The sequence below is a fragment of the Amblyomma americanum genome, chromosome 8, assembly GCF_052857255.1.
Source record: "Amblyomma americanum isolate KBUSLIRL-KWMA chromosome 8, ASM5285725v1, whole genome shotgun sequence".
NCBI classification, from domain to species: Eukaryota; Metazoa; Arthropoda; class Arachnida; order Ixodida; family Ixodidae; genus Amblyomma; species Amblyomma americanum.
The window spans coordinates 52,971,059-52,987,509 of record NC_135504.1 but is presented as its reverse complement, the minus strand read 5'-3'; the positions used below and the strand labels follow the sequence as shown (position 1 = coordinate 52,987,509).

Below are 16,451 nucleotides of genomic sequence, written 5' to 3'. Positions count from 1 at the left end.
CAGCCACAGTGGCAGCCACCCACAGAAGTGTCTTTCATATGCACCACTGGTACCTTGTGCACGCTTTTTCCCTCTTACAGCGGAAACTGTGGTGTCTGCGATGGTTACACAAATGTGCACATTGAAACAATGCTGTTTTTGTCATACTGCTGATTATGAATGCTTTAATGTACTGCTCCCCGGTATGCATGTCAACAGCCCTCTGAGATATTGCACCAAACAGTCAAGTTATTGTACATCGTGCGCCACTATATGACAAGTGTACATTCAGTCACTTTCTCCTTTTGACAGCTACACAGGAGCGGCGAGATGTGGCGGCGGGGCGTCCAAGGCAGCAGCAGCGGAGCACGCGGGCGGAGGAGGTCCGCCAGCTGCTGACAGAGACGCGGCGGACCAATGACCTCCACGAAGCCCGTGCTGCTGAGGACGCCACATTTCATGTGCGCCTCCTAGAGGTATGTGCACACAACACCCACCACATTTAGTGAAGGAGAAGCATCTGCATGCAACATGTTGTATCTACATTCACAGTTCGAAACCAATGCGTGACCTGTAGAGACATTTCACTAGTTCATATTTATGTCCAACGAGCCCTACATGTCTGTGAAGTGTGCAAATGAAGCTCCTTTCATGTGCAGGAACAGCGGCGAACAACAACAGCAGTGCACAGCCTGACGGCGGCAGTGACACAGTTGACTGCCGCCGTCACAGAAACCGGGGCGCACATGCTGCACACTGCTGAGGCGGCAAGGGCCGACACGATGCGCCTCACCGAGCAAGTGGTACTTGCGGTGGCCCTGATTGTGCGTGTTTTGAACAATCAGGTACAGCCACCGCAGGAACTTGTTCGGTGGGGCTTTTTTTTTTCCTTTTTTACCTGTTTTGTTTTGCTTTTTTTTGCGTTCTGCAAGGTACACAGCATTTTTTTATTTCCCTGCCGGGTGCACGCGTTATGTATATATTTATTTTCCTTCTTCAAGGTGCAGAACATTTTTTTATTTCCCTGCCAGGTGCAGGTGTTATGTATATATTTATTTTCCTTCTGCAAGGTGCAGAACATTTTTTTATTTCCCTGCCAGGTGCAGGTGTTATGTATATATTTATTTTCCTTCTGCAAGGTGCAGAACATTTTTTTATTTCCCTGCCAGGTGCAGGTGTTATGTATATATTTATTTTCCTTCTGCAAGGTGCAGAACATTTTTTTATTTCCCTGCCAGGTGCAGGTGTTATGTATGTATTTATTTTCCTTCTGCAAGGTGCAGAACATTTTTTTGTTTCCCTGCCAGGTGCATGGGGCTTGTGTATGAATGTTTTTTTTTCCTTTTGTACTTTTTAACTTGTGTGCAGTGTACAGGCTGTACAGTATTCGTTGTTCACTTTGGTTTCGTGTTTCAATGTGGAAGCATTGCTAGTCCCATTACGAGAAAACCTGACGGCATGTATGAGCACTCGCAGATGGTACAGAAAATCCCAGTCATGTCAGGATAATTTTGCCGTCATCAGATGATCGCATGGCGCACACGGCAAGCCGAGGGCCGCCTTTCCCGACGGTCATATACATGACATTCGCGTTATACACCCCCCACTGACTGAGTTCAATATGGCAAAACTTTTCCCTGCTACATTTGTGTCAAAATTGCAACTAACCATTTCTCGTGCAGTGTTCCAGGTGGTGTCATACGCACGTGCTTTCACATTCCTGCACATAACCAGTCTGAAGTGTGTGTGCAAATTTTTTGTGATGGTACCTTGCAACATCGTGCAAGACACACACAAGGTGTGTGATATGTACTGTTTACTTTGATTTCGTTTTTACCTGTTACCTTTTTACGTTCTGCAAGACACACAACGTATGCTATATCTAGTCAGTGTTTGGTTTTCCATATGTTCATTAATCTTCCTCCTTTGCACATTCACGATTGTGTACTTTAACGACGCGTTGTGGTACACGTGCTTATAGGAACAATGTTGTAGAGGGCTCCAGGTTAATTTACACCACGGGGTTCTTGAACGTGTGTACACATTGCATAGCGCACGCACACTGTCCGTCGCAATGTGACCGCCACGGCTGACAGTTAACCTGCTCCACATCGGTAGCAGAATACTTCAAACAAACAGTGGGGTGCCACGACGGGGCCTACCATGACTTGTTTCAAAATATTGGAAGGTATATATAGGAACTGTACAGCTACCATAGTCCTCTATAAAGTCAGCATTCAAACTGCAATAAGGAAGGACGTCGGGCAAGGAGACACAATTTCGCCAATACTATTCACCGCCTGTTTACAGGAGGTATTCCGAGGCATGAAATGTGAGCAGTTGGGAATAAGAGTAAATGGAGAGTACCTAAATAATCTGCGATTCGCTGATGACATTGTCTTGCCGAGTCGCTCAGGTGATGAACGAGTTAGGCAGAGCAGAACGGTGGGTCTAAAAATTAACATCCAGCAAGCCAAAGTGATGTTCTACAGTCTAGCAAGGGAACAGCAGTTCACAGTTGGCAATGACAGCTCATCGTGAGATGGGAAAAAAACTAGACGGATAAGAATGGGGTGGAGCAGATATGGCCAGTCCTCTCAGATCATGAATGGCAGTTTACCAATATCCCTAGGACAGGGCATGTAATTGCAAGGCAAGATAACCGCTGCTCCTTCAGGGTTACGGAGTGTATTCCAAGAGAAGGAAAGCACAGCAAGGGGGCGGAACTAAGTTAGGTGGGCGGATGAGAGAAGTTTGCGGGTACAGTGGACGCAGCTGGCAAAGGACAGGGTTAATTAGGGAGACATGGAAGACGCCTTTGCCCTGTAATGGGCGTAGTGAGGCTGATGATGAATGAGAATTTTGTCATGTTACAGTCATTATGACAGCACAACTTGCCATATTCATGATGCATTCCGTTGTGTGTCAATCTTCTTGGAACTGCTATGCTTTGCCATTGAGCAGAAATTCATAACACGTTGTCGTTTTGATATTCATGCATTTTGTGGGTGACACACTTTCTCTAGTCAGGCGAAATGTATTACACACGTACAGCGCATTGCTTTAGATGTGTACCACGGTTTAATATGGGCTGAAGTGTGTTTTATGTTCACATAACTCACGTAGAAGCTGTGGTAACACGTAGGCCGCTAGTCTTGTCATGTTTATCATGTTTGTATGTTGCAATTTGTGCACCACACGTGAAGATGTTACTTGTTCATGGTATTGCAAGCAGTGCATTTTGCACCTATCTGTTCAAATAAAAACACCTGTGATAAATGCTGGAAAAAAAATAAAAGTGCATGCTGAAAGGAACTCTGAAATGATTTCGATGGACATATTGTATTGCAAGAGAGGTCAAGTGCTCTTTGTTGGTATTTCAGTTAAATTTTAAAGGTGTGCTTGCACCCTGTAATTTAGGAATAAATAAAAAAGTCCTCCTCGCAGTAGGCCATAACCAAAGGGGACAACACACCTCACTGCGCGTCCCCTAACTTGATGACGCTAGTAGGCAGACTGGGTAAGCTTGAAGGATGGCCCTTCTGCCCACTGATGTCATCACAGTAGGGGATGCGCTATGAGGTGTGTTGTCCTCTTCGGTTGTGTCTTTTTTATTTATTCCTAAATTACAGGGTGCAAGCACACCTTTTAAATTTAACTGAAATACCAACAATGAGCACTTGATGTCTCTTGTACTACAATATGTCCATCGCAATCATGTCAGGCCTTGAATGCATATCGAGCAAAAAGATTGCTCAATGGGACTTCCTCATTTCAATAAGCATCACAAACATTCGGTGCTTTGTTTCACAGTACACTTTTTATTCACCCACTTAAACGCACGCACGCACACACACACACACGGCGTAGGAGGATGCACGAAGACGGTTTTGGCTTGCCAGACGAGCTGTTTCGTCGCCAATTTCGACTCAGGAAGGAGACTGCACAGTGGCTGTTCGACCAACTCGCCAATGAACAGGGAGGTGCGCAGGCGAGTGCGCTGTCAGTGCAGCAACAGGTGTTGTGCACGCTGCGGTTTTTCGGCACCGGCAGCTTGTAGGCACACACACGAAACAAAGAAATAAAAGTCGGCACTTTGCGGGCTGCGGCTAGGGGCACGACGCACAGTTGCTCACACACAAACGTACACTGACACGAGGGGGATGACGCTGCCAACAGTAACCGTGGCTGCTGTGTTGCACAAATGAACACCTTGGACAGCTACCCTGCGAGGTGGTGTCGATGGGCTCAGTGCTGGCGACGCTGGAGTTGCCGCCGCAACTGACGACGCACCGTGCGCAGGTATGCCAGCCTCTGGAGACGGGTTCTCCGAAAATGCTCGACAATACCGTCGCGCACGGCTCTCCCCCGCAGGTAGGTAAGGCGGCTTGCAGCGCCTTGCGTGTGGACTGCAGCCGGAGGTGGCTCGCCGTCGTCCGGGTCAGCGGCATCTACGTCCCCTTCTTCTGGCAAGGGGTCATTCAAACACAGGTTGTGGAGCGCAGCACATGCGCCGATTATGAGGGCCGCTCGCTCCGGCTCGTATTGGAGCGTCCGGTACCTTTGCAGGCACCGGAAGCGGCTCTTCAACACGCCTATGGCACGCTCCACAACGCATCGCATGGAGCCATGCGCTGAGTTGAACAACCCCTCTGGAGACGCCACACTGGGATGCCCTGGCACAGGTGTCAAAAGCCAGGGCTCCAAAGGGTAGCCACTGTCCCCTGCATAACAGAAATGGTGTGCAGTTAAGCGTAGCCTCTGTCGTCCTCAATCTCATCACTCTTGATACAATGGCAGCAGATTCATAGCAATGTCCAAAAAAAAAAAAAAGCGAAGACGACCGGTCCACAAGAGGCACAAATACGCACACACAAAGCGTACAACTTGCGACTGACTATTTTGTGGAAACAGGGACACTTATAAAGGATCAGGAAACAAGGTACACAGGCAAAGACACCGTGTGCAGTGCGAATACATTATCGACAGGGCCATGTGTGATCAGTGGGAATGGAAAGCCCCAATGTACCCTTGTAAGATTTCGATGTTTCTTTGCTAGACATAATTCAGACGAACCCACACAGTTGTCACCCCTTTTGGAGGTGAAGTAAGCCTCGATAACCTCTTTCGGTTTTCATTTTTGCCTCACCACGGAATTTGTAACCGCGGTGGGGGTTTCTTATTGCTTACCCAGAGGAAGCCACCTTGCAACAGCAGTCCTTGCCCTATCTCCTGCCGCAGCCACGAATAGCGCCACGAAAACGCGTCGTGGTCCGATCCTGGGCAGCGGGGGTCAACAGCTATAATTCGCATGTTGGAGTCGCACACCTGTGAGAGAAAGCACACCACAAGCTTAGTTGTGAACTTCCGCCGTCAAGGCCCGAGCTTAAGGCCGAACATGCAGTCAAAAACGGAGAGCGAAGCCTACTCACTATCATTGTGTTGAGTGCGTAGAAGCCCTTGCGACACCAAAAGGCGGCCTTGTATGCAGCATCGCCCCGTGGCGCCTTGATGGCGATAAGTGTGCCATCCACACACCCAATGACGCCGGGGATGCTGCCGTGGCGAAGGAAGCCCTCCTTCGCCGCCGCCTTCTCTTCCGGGGTCGCCGGGAACCGCACCCAACCGTCACGCGACCCCACTCTGACAATAGCTGCTGACACCCGCCGCACACACTTGCTGACAGTGGGCTGGGCTATGGCAACGTTGCCCTCGTTGCCCACGGCGCCTTGAAATCCGCCGGTGCCGAAGAAGCGCAGCGCGCACAACACCTGTCGCTGCACTGACAGCGCACTCGCCCGCGCACCTCCCAGTTCATCGGCGAGTTGGTCGCACAGCCACTGTGCAGTCTCCTTCCTGAGTCGAAATTGGCGACGAAACAGCTCGTCTGGCAAGTCAAAACCGTCTTCGTGCACTCTCCTACGCTGTTGCTCGCGCGGCAAGCCGCGTATGGCAAAATAAACCGCCGCCATTTTCTGTCTCAAACGTGTTGATACTACTTTTTCCAGTCTCAAAAAATCGTCTCAATCTGCCGGCATAATTAGATGGCCAATGTCACCATTTGTGCGCCATTTATGACGTCAGTCAGTGACGAAAAAATTCAAAATGGCCGCCGACCAATAGGAGAGAGCCAAATGATATACTTTTTGAGACAATTTCGATTGAGACTGATCCGTAATCGCGCCCCAGGTGCGTCACCGCGAGAGAGCGCGGCGATGCGCTCGCTGCTGCTCCGGCGACCGTGCGGGGCGGTCCGGAGACTTTTGTCCCCGATGATACAACTCAGAGCAGTGCAGTATGTATGCTGTAACCCATGAACGTATTTTAATTTCCTGTTATCTGTGTTTCTTGTTCCACTCCCCTCAATAATGCCCGCGCTGGGCCATGAGGGTATTTGAAATAAATAAATAAATAAATAAATATGAAACAGAGCAAGCCTTTTCGCCTTGTACTGAACCGTGAGACGGAAAACGACTTACCTTAAAGTGGCTGGGTCCCCTCGTGGCTTGGGTCCAGGCAACACCGCGTCCGACTCTCAACAGTACCATAATGTCTCCAGCACCATAATTTACGTGGCCTCTCGCTTGCGTTGGGACAGCACTCACCTCTTCCGGCTCCTCAAGTCCACCGGTGAGCACAATTCAAAAGATTAATTCGCGGTGTTGCCCACATCAACGGAAACGGGCTTCATCGTCACCTGGGCACGGGAAGCCATCATCCTTTTCCAGCGCACTCGACGCGTCTCTGCTTTGTTCCACGACATGCTGTTTCCGTCGCGAAGAGTCCTCCTCAGTAAAGCGGGGATGCGTCGGGAATGAAGTTTCCAAGCGCACAAGAGCAGGTGAAAACCACAAGGCGACCGCAATTCGGAGACAAGCTCGATACGCACAACGCCATCAAGAAGCTATCACCACCGACGGCACCCAGCAACTGCGCGCACATCCGACTCGACGACCGTCCGAGCACACAACCAACAAACAAGTCGCGTCGGCGCCTGACCACCTGCGGCGGTCGGCCGGTTTGGCGAAGCAGAGGCTCTCGCCAATGACCATGGCTCTTTTACTGTGACGTCATAGATAGCAACGAGCCCTAGCAACGGTGCAGCGGAGAGCAGTAGCCGTGCTTCGCCGCTTCCATCCGTGACCTTGAAAGCCGCGACAATCCGAATCGCAACCCTCGTGGGCTGTCCAGGGTCGTACTAAGGGTGAGCCCTAGCTCGTGCCCGTCCTCCCACGGTTGTCTGCTCTTGATGGCTTTGCGTATTGAGGTCCCCTAAATCTAATGTTCTGCTGCCTAGGCGAGCCGTAAAAATTTAGTAGGAATAAGCTACGGTACTTCCTTTAGCCCGTCAATATTTCTAGAAATACATTTTCAATACCTCGCGAGTTTAGGTCGTGCTCTATGGCTGCAATATTGCGTTTAAGGAAGGTGGTTTCGGTTGATTTCTCTCCTCTATCGCTATGGAACGCCTGATAGCCAGTTAACTTTGCGCATTTTCCAGTTTTATGGAGGGCACTCACCAGGGGCGTCTCATCTATTAGTGGGAGAAACTGTCGCAGGAGCGCCGTCTTACGCTGGAACCCGCGACAGTTCCACTGCAAAATTTAGTTTTCATTTCTGCGCTTGGCCGTTTATGAAGATGCGAAAATGCCTGTTCAGTATTTTGCTGCCACGCGTTGACGGCTACCATTTCGTTCTTTAGTATTTGCAACTCTTCGCCTTGCTTTTGTATGAAACATAGGATTGCCTGGATATGTATAACAACGCGACAGCGTTAAGGAGCTCGTGTCGGAGAAAAGCCGGTGTCGTCGGCGTCTGCCGTGAGCGAAAAATCCCTCCTCCTCCTCGCAGTGTACGCCTGTGCCCCAACAGATAGCGCGCGATGGCAGCCCAAGGAAAGGAAGGGACGCCTGTCACATATTTCGATGGACAAACCGGGCCACGCCGCAAGGGAACGAAAATGAAATGAAATTCGGTTACAAGGAAAGGAAGTGAAGCCTGTCTCCCATATCTCTGTGGACACCAGAACCGCGCCGTAAGGAAAGGGAAATGAAATGAAAATTGATTTAAAGAAAAGGAAGTGACGCGTCTAACATCTCTCTAGTTCGGGCGCAGTGGCTACGTCCGGGCACGCAGCAATCACGCGGTGAGCGGCGAACATCGCAGCGCACATACAAAGCGCGTTCACCACGAAGCTTTCGCCTTGCCGCCCGTTCGCTCGCCGCGGAAGCTCTGCTGGCATTCGTGGCATCGGGTTTGTCGAGAACGATGTGCCGACGAACTACGGCTGTAACTTGAGTGCAGCAAGGCGCCTCGCAGCGCTTGTACGTGGTTCGAAGCTCAGCGCGTCCATTTCCCCGCACGTAGCAGAGCGATTTGTCTAACGGGGAAGGCGTCGCGCCGAACGGGCGATGGCGTTCCGAGGACTCCCTGGCAGTGCTGCAAAACGCGCTGTCTCGTTCCACTATTTAAGGCGAAGCTAAAGCGTTCTCCAGTTTTTTATACGATGCATGAAATCATTCATTTTTGAATCCGAGACCGGCGCGACAGGCCCGGTCTAGGCACCAGGGGTGGTATTAAGGATCGTTCTCAAAAACTGTCTCAGTTTTGAGATCATGACGTCAAAATGACGACACCGCGATATGCCGACCGCGGAATCGGCCAATGACGAGCAAGGTTGCTGTGGCTAGAAGCAGGGCTCCGCCTCGGAACCATTTATTCGCACCACAAGGGACCGTAGACTAATGTTTTGCTGTAAAGACGCAGGTGAATATAACGAGTAATGTTTTATTTTGCTAAGAAACTGTATTTCAAACTCAAGAACACCAAGCTAACCAAGCAGTGTTTTCAGTTTTGTAATTAAGTTTGCTGTTCAGTCACTTTTGTTGCCGCGAAAGTGTGCTGTCAGCGGTAATGCTAGCCTAAAAACAAACAAACGCAATGAAGAAAACACATGTTTTATTTTGGTAATAAACTGTGTTGTAAAGTTAATACGAAGGAAAATTAGGAGCGTTTTCATTTTTTTCAAATAAATTTGCTGTAGGGTAACTTCTTCCGCCATGAAGGCGCGCTTGCAGAGGTATGGCGTGAACATGGCGGCCTGCAAGTACAGCAGCTGATCCCATGGGTAGTTCCTGCATTTTTTTTGCGTGTCGTCTAAAATCAAGGTACTTTGCGCATATATTAAGCGCGCAGAAAAATCTGTTTCAAGGCAGTGAATGCTACGGGCCTGCGGAGATCAACTTACAAGCAGTGCTGCGTTCGAAAATCGACGAGGACAACATATTGTGGTGTGTGTTCTTGGTCGGTGCTTTTTATCAATGACAATGGCCCAAAGATGCTCTTAGGTTCACGTGTGGGGTGTGTGGTTCTGACATTTGTTTGCTAAATACAAGACGATCGGGAGGTGTGAAATATCGGACAAAATAAAATCGTACGGCCGCATGGTCGTCTGTTCATTGTGTGTAGACGTGCAAGTAAGGAACGAACAAGGACGAGGAAAACGCTTAGGCGCATTCTGCCAACCGTCTTGCTCGTCCTTGCTGCTTCGTAACATTGTATAATTTGTTGCAATAGAGCGCACGTCTATGCTCTGTGCGTGAACCCAAGTTATTTATAGCGCATGTCCACGTGAAGCCAAGCTGTACATTCCCCATTATTCCCTATTTCATTCTCTGACCGATACCAAAAATCGCTGGCGGAATTCCCATGATAGGCCGTTATCATTTGAAATGGCCATGTATGCCAAGGCAAGCACGCGCGTTTCGAAGGCACAATACGAACTTATGGTATAATTTATAGAACAGCACCTGGCGCTAGCTGACGCTGCCTCACTCCTTTCCGGAGGCTACACGGCGGCTCGCAGGCGCGAGCTGTGGCGGGAACTTGCCGACCTGCTCAACGCCGTGGCCCCGTTGTCAAAAGTGTGCCCCTCTGGCGCCACACGTGGCAGGTGTGGTGTAGCCGGTGTCAGAGAGAGGAGGCACAGTTTTTGGCAGCGGGAAGGTGCGCATGTCAACAACGGTCTGTCGAATGGCCCTTGAATATGCCTCTCCCAGCAGGCTGCCGGGGCTGCAAGGCCGTGTGTGCAAGTTGCGGGCGCCAGGCGTCGCAGCTCCCATGTTTTCTTCCTCCAGCCAGGTATGTGGTAAGCAGCGGTGACGTTACTAATAATGAAGGGGGAATGAATGATAGTGGAAGCTAATAAAGGATAATTATTGTCAACCTCGAGGCCACGTACTGTGAGCAATGCACACACAGAATGAACTTCTAGACACTCGTGCATGAACGTGGGGCGCTGTGCCTGTTGCAGAACCAGCCCCGTGTGTCCGTGGGGGAGATGCCAGGGACGAGCGGCCTGCAGCAGGCCGCTTCTCGTATGTTCAAGTTTCTGATGTGCGGCTGTGAACTGCAGCGAGATTTTTTTTTGTTTGCTGTTACACAAAGTTCAGCATATAAAGAAAAAACTTCGTTTTTTTTACAGATGGACACGTTTCATTTCTTTGACCTTTAGAAGGAATAAAATGCTTGCTCCACAATTTTAGTCATTTGATATGTGCACCTAATAACTTGTGCACATTGCTGACCTCATTGTGGTTTTTCGTTTAGTTAGGAAGGGATGCGAATGCTGAGGTAACAAATGCAACCTCGAGTTATGTACCTTGTACAACTTGCCCTCTTCGTACTGCTATGTTTCTTCTTGTGTCTCAGTACCTAGTAACCGTGTGTTTTGCGCCACCCTCTTGGTACTGCTGTTTTTCTTGTGTCTTAGTACCAGTAACCGTGTGTTTTTCGCCATCCTCTTGGTACTGCTGTTTTTCTTCTTGTGTCTTAGTACCAGTAACCGTGTGTTTTGCGCCAATAAATGGTCTGCTGAATTCCCGCCTAGGGTTCTTTAACGTGCACTGACATCGCACAGTACACGGGCCTCTAGAATTTCGCCTCCATCGAAATCCGATCGCCGCAGCCGGGATCGAACCCGCGTCTTTCGGGACAGCAGCCGAGCGCCATAATTACTCAGCCACCGCGGCCGCCACCCACAGAAGTGTCCTTCATAAGCACCCCTCGTACCATGTACAAGTTTTTTTCCTCTTACAACGGAAACTGTGGTGTCTGCGATGGTTACACAAATGTGCACATTGAAACAAAGCTGTTCTTGTCTTACGGCTGCTTACGAATGATTTTACGTACTGCTCTCCCCAGTATGGATGTCAACAGCCCTCTGAGATATTGCACCAAACAGTCAGGTTATTTGCGCATCGTGCTCCACTATATGACAAGAGTAAATTCAGTCACTTTCTCCTTTTGACAGCTACACACGAGCAGCCAGCGGTGGTGCCGGGCCGTCCCAGAGACCCGGCGCACCAACGACCTCCTCGAAGCCCGCAATGTTGAAGACATCGCGTTTCACGCACGCCTCCTGGAAGTGTATGTGCAGACAGCACCCACCACATCTAGTGAAAGAGAAGCAGCTGCATGCAACATGTTGTATCTACATTCACAGTTCGAACCCTATGCCTGACCTCTAGAGACATTTCAGTAGGTCTTTATGTGAAACGAGCCCTCCATGTCTGTGAGGTGTGCAAATGAAGCTCCTTCCTTTTATGTGCAGCATGAAAGCCAAACGTCAGCAGCAGTGCTCAGCCTCACGGCGGCAGTGACAGAATTCACTGCTGCCGTCACAGAAACAAGGGCCCATATGATGCGCACTGCTGATGCGGCAAGGACCGACACAGTGCGCCTCACCGAGCAAGTGGTACTTGCGGTGGCCTTGATTGTGCGTATCTTGAACAATCAGGTACAGGCCACAGCAGTAACTTGTTCGGTGGGGCTTTTTTCTTTTTTACCTGTTTTTTCCGTTTTTTCTCTTCTGGAAGGTGAATTTTTTATTTCCTTGCCAGGTGCAGCCGTTATGTATATATTTTCCTTCTGCAAGGTGCAGAATTTTTTATTTCCCTGCCAGGTGCAGGCATTATGTATATATTTGTTTTCCTTCTGCAAGGTGCAGAATTTTTTTTTATTTCCATGCCAGGTGCAGCCGTTATGTATATATTTGTTTTCCTTCTGCAAGGTACAGAATATTTTTTTTATTTCCCTGCCAGGTGCAGGCGTTATGTATATATTTGTTTTCCTTCTGCAAGGTGCAGAATATTCTTTTATTTCCCTGCCAGGTGTAGGAGGGGGCTTACGTATGTTTTTTTTCCATTTGTACTTTTTAACTTGTGTGACGTGAATAGGCTGTGTCATATTCGTTGTCCACTTTGGTTTCGTGTTTCAATGTGGAAGCATTGCTAGTCCCATTACGAGAAAACTTGACGGCAGGTATGAGCACTCGCAGACGGTATAGAAAATCCCAGTCATGTCAGGCCGCTTCTCGTATCTTCGGGTTTCTGATGTGCATTGCTAGTCCCATTACGAGAAAACTTGACGGCATGTATGAGCACTCGCAGACGGAATAGAAAATCCCAGTCATGTCAGGCCGCTTCTCGTATCTTCGGGTTTCTGATGTGCATTGCTAGTCCCATTACGAGAAAACTTGACGGCATGTATGAGCACTCGCAGACGGTATAGAAAATCCCAGTCATGTCAGGCCGCTTCTCGTATCTTCGGGTTTCTGATGTGCATTGCTAGTCCCATTATGAGAAAACTTGACGGCATGTATGAGCACTCGCAGACGGTATAGAAAATCCCAGTCATGTCAGGCCGCTTCTCGTATCTTCGGGTTTCTGATGTGCATTGCTAGTCCCATTACGAGAAAACTTGACGGCATGTATGAGCACTCGCAGACGGTATAGAAAATCCCAGTCATGTCAGGCCGCTTCTCGTATCTTCGGGTTTCTGATGTGCATTGCTAGTCCCATTACGAGAAAACTTGACGGCATGTATGAGCACTCGCAGACGGAATAGAAAATCCCAGTCATGTCAGGCCGCTTCTCGTATCTTCGGGTTTCTGATGTGCATTGCTAGTCCCATTACGAGAAAACTTGACGGCATGTATGAGCACTCGCAGACGGTATAGAAAATCCCAGTCATGTCAGGCCGCTTCTCGTATCTTCGGGTTTCTGATGTGCATTGCTAGTCCCATTACGAGAAAACTTGATGGCATGTATGAGCACTCGCAGACGGTATAGAAAATCCCAGTCATGTCAGGCCGCTTCTCGTATCTTCGGGTTTCTGATGTGCATTGCTAGTCCCATTACGAGAAAACTTGACGGCATGTATGAGCACTCGCAGACGGTATAGAAAATCCCAGTCATGTCAGGCCGCTTCTCGTATCTTCGGGTTTCTGATGTGCATTGCTAGTCCCATTACGAGAAAACTAGACGGCATGTATGAGCACTCGCAGACGGTATAGAAAATCCCAGTCATGTCAGGCCGCTTCTCGTATCTTCGGGTTTCTGATGTGCATTGCTAGTCCCATTACGAGAAAACTTGACGGCATGTATGAGCACTCGCAGACGGTATAGAAAATCCCAGTCATGTCAGGCCGCTTCTCGTATCTTCGGGTTTCTGATGTGCATTGTTAGTCCCATTACAAGAAAACTTGACGGCATGTATGAGCACTCGCAGACGGTATAGAAAATCCCAGTCATGTCAGGCCGCTTCTCGTATCTTCGGGTTTCTGATGTGCGGCTGTGAACTGCAGCGAGATTTTTTTTTGTTTGCTGTTACACAAAGTTCAGCATATAAAGAAACCACTTCCTTTTTTTTTACAGATGGACACGTTTCATTTCTTTGACCTTTAGAAGGAATAAAATGCTTGCTCCACAATTTTAGTCATTTGATATGTACACCTAATAACTTGTGCACATTGCTGACCTCATTGTGGTTTTTCGTTTAGTTAGGAAGGGATGCGAATGCTGAGGTAACAAATGCAACCTCGAGTTATGTACCTTGTACAACTTGCCCTCTTCGTACTGCTGTTTCTTCTTGTGTCTCAGTACCTAGTAACCGTGTGTTTTGCGCCACCCTCTTGGTACTGCTGATTTTCTTGTGTCTTAGTACCAGTAGCCGTGTGTTTTTCGCCATCCTCTTGGTACTGCTGTTTTTCTTCTTGTGTCTCAGTACCTAGTAACCATGTGTTTTGCGCCAATAAATGCTCTGCTGAATTCCCGCCTAGGGTTCTTTAACGTGCACTGACATCGCACAGTACACGGGCTTCTAGAATTTCGCCTCCATCGAAATCCGATCGCCGCAGCCGGGATCGAACCCGCGTCTTTCGGGCCAGCAGCCGAGCGCCATAACCACTCAGCCACCGCGGCCGCCACCCACAGAAGTGTCCTTCATAAGCACCCCTCGTACCATGTACAAGTTTTTTTCCTCTTGCAACGGAAACTGTGGTGTCTGCGATGGTTACACAAATCTGCACATTGAAACAAAGCTGTTCTTGTCTTACGGCTGCTTACGAATGATTTTATGTACTGCTCTCCCCAGTATGAATGTCAACAGCCCTCTGAGATATTGCACCAAACAGTCAGGTTATTTGGGCATCGTGCTCCACTATATGACAAGAGTAAATTCAGTCACTTTCTCCTTTTGACAGCTACACACGAGCAGCCAGCGGTGGTGCCGGGCCGTCCCAGAGACCCGGCGCACCAACGACCTCCTCGAAGCCCGCAATGTTGAAGCCCTCCATGTCTGTGAGGTGTGCAAATGAAGCTCCTTCCTTTTATGTGCAGCATGAAAGCCAAACGTCAGCAGCAGTGCTCAGCCTCACGGCGGCAGTGACAGAATTCACTGCTGCCGTCACAGAAACAAGGGCCCATATGATGCGCACTGCTGATGCGGCAAGGACCGACACAGTGAGCCTCACCGAGCAAGTGGTACTTGCGGTGGCCTTGATTGTGCGTATCTTGAACAATCAGGTACAGGCCACAGCAGTAACTTGTTCGGTGGGGCTTTTTTCTTTTTTACCTGTTTTTTCCGTTTTTTTCTCTTCTGGAAGGTGAATTTTTTATTTTATTGCCAGGTGCAGCCGTTATGTATATATTTGTTTACCTTCTGCAAGGTGCAGAATTTTTTTATTTCGATGCCAGGTGCAGCCGTTATGTATATATTTGTTTTCCTTCTGCAAGGTGCAGAATATTTTATTTATTTCCCTGCCAGGTGCAGGCGTTATGTATATATTTTCCTTCTGCAAGGTGCAGAATTTTTTATTTCCCTGCCAGGTGCAGGCATTATGTATATATTTGTTTTCCTTCTCCCTAGACTCCCTAGGCCGCCCAAACGTGAAGCTGCCGAGGTCAGCTGTGCTGTACCTCACCTTCTGCATGTCGAAGGAAATATCGATGACGGTCGCCAGAGAAATGCAGAACGGGGAGGTATCGAAGCAGGCCTGCACCGACTGGACGAACTACGTCCGCGAGGTCTGCTGTGCTGAGCTGTCGCAGCAGCCCCCCATGGGTGGACCTGGCGAAGTGGTGCAGGTGGACGAGTGTCTCATGCGGGGAAAGCGCAAAGCCAACCGCGGCCGGCTTTTGGCAGGCGACAACGTGCCAGCGCACCGCCAGAATAACTACGGCGGCGTGGTGGACCGTGGGTGTTCGGTATGATCTGGGAGGCGACCAAGGAATTGCGCCTCTTCAAGGTCGACCGGCGCGACGCGGCGACTCTGGGAGCCATCACCGCCGCCAACGTTAAGCCGGGGACCACCATTGTCAGCGACGAGTGGGCGGCGTACCAATGTGTGCCGGGGTTGCTCGACGGCAACGGGGTCAACATGAACTTGGTTCACCGGACCGTGAACCACTCACAGTTTTTCGTTGATCCCGTTACCGGCGCTCATACACAGAGCATCGAGAGCTCATGGCAGAAGGCAAAGGCCCGGCTCATAAGAAGCGGTCGGAAACTTACGCCGCAGCTCACGGAGACGTAATTGGGCTGGCTTTGGTGGCAGTCCATTAACGGGAGGCAGCGCTGCCATGACCCGTTCCTTCGGCTGATGGAGGCCATCGCCAGGCACTACCCTATGTGAAGTGGACCCCTGTCATCTCTCTCTGCACTGCACGAGGCCTTAAAGCTGCTTTGCCAGCTTTTTTTCTTTTCAAGGTCCCTCTGCGGGCCACCAAACGACCCTTGGCAGAGCTAGCACGATGCGTGCCACTGTCGCTCTCCCGAGTTCCCCTCTCTAAACCGAGTGTCCTATATGTAGGAACCGGTGCTTGAACTGCTCTTGTTTTTTAATAAAGAGTTCACCATCGCCACTGTGCACTCGGGTAATTTCTTTTGCATTGCCACACGCAAGTAGTACCCGTGCATAATGCTGAAGGAAACTTGTAGGGCCAGGAAACGCGCTCGATTAAGACTGTTACGCGTTATTGCGCTACAGAAAGTAGCGAAAGCGCGCCGTGGTAGAAACACGCGGAGTAGATGCCCTCAAATCGGACTTGTCCGACGGAGGACGATTATGTGGTTCTTTGACGGCTAAACATGGTCATTTCACGAAGGAAATATTTTCAGTCAAATTGGGAAAC

The 16,451-nt window shown here is 49.4% G+C and overlaps 1 pseudogene; it reads left to right on the top strand.

Annotated features, from left to right (window-relative positions):
• The first annotated feature begins 15,377 nt into the window (after window positions 1–15,377).
• LOC144101642 (uncharacterized) lies at window positions 15,378–15,952 on the top strand (annotated as a pseudogene).
• The last annotated feature ends 499 nt before the right edge of the window (window positions 15,953–16,451 follow it).